Source organism: Lolium rigidum, chromosome 6 (genome assembly GCF_022539505.1).
Source record: "Lolium rigidum isolate FL_2022 chromosome 6, APGP_CSIRO_Lrig_0.1, whole genome shotgun sequence".
Lineage (NCBI taxonomy): Eukaryota > Viridiplantae > Streptophyta > Magnoliopsida > Poales > Poaceae > Lolium > Lolium rigidum.
This window is the reverse complement of record NC_061513.1, coordinates 358,460,969-358,464,986: the sequence shown is the minus strand read 5'-3', so window position 1 is coordinate 358,464,986 and position 4,018 is coordinate 358,460,969.

The window sequence follows — 4,018 nt, the reverse complement described above, 5'->3', positions numbered from 1 at the left end:
AAACAAAACAAAAACAAAAACAAACCGACGCTCCAAGCAAAGCACATAAGATGTGATGGAATAAAAATATAGTTTCAGGGGAGGAACCTGATAATGTAGTCGATGAAGAAGGGGATGCCTTGGGCATCCCCAAGCTTAGACGCTTGAGTCTTCTTAAAATATGCAGGGGTGAACCACCGGGGCATCCCCAAGCTTAGAGCTTTCACTCTCCTTGATCATATCGTATCATCTTCCTCTCTTGATCCTTGAAAACTTCCTCCACACCAAACTCGAAACAACTAATTAGAGGGTTAGTGCATAATAAAAATTCACATGTTCAGAGGGGACACAATCATTCTTAACACTTCTGGACATTGCACAAAGCTACTGGACATTAATAGAACAAAGAAATTCATCCATCATAGCAAAAGAGGCAATGCGAAATAAAAGGCAGAATCTGTCAAAACAGAACGAGTCCGTAAAGATGGATTTTATTGAGGCACCGGACTTGCTCAAATGAAAATTCCCAAATTGAATGAAAGTTGCGTACATATCCGAGGATCACGCACGTAAATTGGCATAATTTTCTGAGCTACCTACAGAGAGGCAGGTCGAAATTCGTGACAACGAAAGAAATCTGTTTCTAGCGCAGTAATCCAAATCTAGTATTAACCTTACTATCAACGACTTTACTTGGCACAAAAATGCACAAAACTAAGATAATGAGAGGTTGCTACAGTAGTAAACAACTTCCAAGACTCAAATATAAAATAAAAGTACTGTAGTAAAAACATGGGTTGTCTCCCATAAGCGCTTTTCTTTAACGCCTTTCAGCTAGGCGCAGAAAGTGTATATCAAGTGTTATCAAGAGATGATGCATCGACAGCGGGGTTTGGAGTTTTCTCAACTATGCATTGTATCTTATCTATGTAAGTTTCAGAGGCTCCCTTTTCATTAGTCTTAGGCTTGCTATTCTCATCAAACAAATTTTCGGGAACAAGCCAAGCATAATTATTTTCTAGTGCCTCACACATTCCTAAGAATTTGCACGGTATTGAGGTTTTAATATCCCCCTCATAATTAACTTGATTAGTATACTTTTGTCTATCTTTTTCCATTTTTTCAAGGGTACTGGCAAAATTGGTATAAGAGCCTAGCATATTATATTTAGTGAAGACTTTTCTAGCTTCTCTTGCTACTCCCCCAAATTCTTTAAGAAGGGTTTCTAATACAAAATCTTTCTTTTCCCCTTCTTCCATATCACCCAGTGTGAGAAACATGTGTTGGATTATAGGATTAAGATTAACAAATTTACTTTCCAACATGTGAACTAAAGAAGCAATAGCAATTTCATAAGTAGGAGCAAGTTCTACCAAGTGTCTATCTTCAAAATCTTCAGTGGTACTAACATGAGTGAAAAAATCTTCTATATTATCTTTCCCAATTATAGACCCACGTCCTACCGGTATATCTTTCAGAGTAAACTTAGGAGGAAACATGATGAAATAAACTAAAGGAAAATAAGGTAAATGCAAGTAACTAATTTTTTTGTGTTTTTTTTTTTTTGATATAGAGTGCAAGACAGTAAATAAAGTAAAACTAGCAACTAATTTTTTTGTGTTTTGATATAATGCAGCAAACAAGGTAGTAAATAAAATAAAGCAAGACAAAAACAAAGTAAAGAGATTGGATTGTGGAGACTCCCCTTGCAGCGTGTCTTGATCTCCCCGGCAACGGCGCCAGAAAAAATGCTTGATGCGCGTACAGCACGCGTCCGTTGGGAACCCCAAGAGGAAGGTGTGATGCGTACAGCGGCAAGTTTTCCCTCGGAAAGAAACCAAGGTTTATCGAACCAGGAGGAGCCAAGAAGCACGTTGAAGGTTGATGGCAGCGGGATGTAGTGCGGCGCAACACCGTGGATTCCGGCGCCAACGTGGAACCCGCACAACACAACCAAAGTACTTTGCCCCAACGAAACGAGTGAGGTTGTCAATCTCACCGGCTTGCTGTAACAAAGTATTAGATGTATAGTGTGGATGATGATTGTTTGCGGAAAACAGTAGAACAAGTATTGCAAGTAGATTGTATTCGATGTAAAAGAATGGACCGGGGTCCACAGCTCACTAGAGGTGTCTCTCCCATAAGATAAATAGCATGTTGGGTGAACAAATTACAGTCGGGCAATTGACAAATAGAGAGGGCATGACCATGCACATACATGATATGATGAGTATAGTGAGATTTAATTGGGCATTACGACAAAGTACATAGACCGCTATCCAGCATGCATCTATGCCTAAAAAGTCCACCTTCAGAGTTATCATCCGAACCCCTTCCAGTATTAAGTTGCAAACAACGGACAATTGCATTAAGTATGGTGCGTAATGTAATCAATAACTACATCCTCGGACATAGCATCAATGTTTTATCCCTAGTGACAACAGCACATCCACAACCTTAGAACTTTCTCGTCACTCGTCCCGCATTTAATGGAGGCATGAACCCACTATCGAGCATAAATACTCCCTCTTGGAGTTAAGAGTAAAAACTTGGCCAGAGCCTCTAATAATAACGGAGAGCATGCAAGATCATAAACAACACATAGGTAATAGATTGATAATCAACATAACATAGTATTCTCTATCCATCGGATCCCGACAAACACAACATATAGAATTACAGATAGATGATCTTGATCATGTTAGGCAGCTCACAAGATCCAACAATGAAGCACATGAGGAGAAGACGACCATCTAGCTACTGCTATGGACCCATAGTCCAGGGGTGAACTACTCACTAATCACTCCGGAGGCGACCATGGCGGTGAAGAGTCCTCCGGGAGATGATTCCCCTCTCCGGCAGGGTGCCGGAGGCAATCTCCTGAATCCCCCGAGATGGGATTGGCAACGGAGGCGTCTCAGTAAGGTTTTCCGTATCGTGGCTCTCGGTACTGGGGGTTTCGCGACGAAGACTATATGTAGGCGGAAGGGCAAGTCAGGGGGCCACACGAGGGCCCCACACAACAGGCCGGCGCGGCCAAGGCCCAGGCCGCGCCGCCCTAGTGTCCGGTGATAACCCACAAGTATAGGGGATCGCAATGGTCTTCGCGGGAAGTAAAACCCAATTTATTGATTCGACACAAGGGGAGGTAAAGAATACTTATAAGCCTTAACAACTGAGTTGTCAATTCAGCTGCACCTGGAAAAGCACTAGTAACAGGGGTGATGTGAAAGTAGCAGTGATATGAGAGCAGTAGTAATAGTAATACAGCAGCAGTAATAGTAATATGAGAGCAATGGCACCAGAAGACAGTTGATACTACTTCCGATGACATGTAGAACAAGTATATGATGATGAAAGATGGACCGGGGTTCCCAGCTATCTACACTAGTGGCAACTCTCCAATAACAAGTGTTGGGTGAACAAATTACAGTCGGGCAATTGATAGGATTGAAATAGCATTAAGACAGAATATCAAGATCATTAATCATGTAGGCATGTTTTCCAATTATAGTCGTACGTGCTCGCAATGAGAAACTTGCACAACATCTTTTGTCCTACCAGCTAGGTGGCAGCCGGGCCTCAAGGGAAACTACTCGGATATTAAGGTACTCCTTTTAATAGAGTACCGGAGCAAAGCATTAACACTCCGTGAAAACATGTGATCCTCACATCACCGCCATCCCTCCGGTTGTTCCGATTTCGTCACTTCGGGGCCTTTGGTTCCGGACAGCGACATGTGCATACAACTTGTAGATACAATCTAAGCAATAAGTATAGAGCTTAAATCTAAGATCATGCCACTCGGGCCCTAGTGACAAGCATTAAGCATAACAAGATTGCAAGCAACAATAACTTCATAAACTTTGTAGATAGACAATCATAATGTAACAATCCATCGGATCCGCACAAACACAACACCGATTACATCGGATGAATCTCAATCATGTAAGGCAGCTCATGAGATCATTGTATTGAAGTACATGGGGGAGAGAATACCAACTAGCTACAGCTAGAACCCGTAGTCCATGGGGGAACT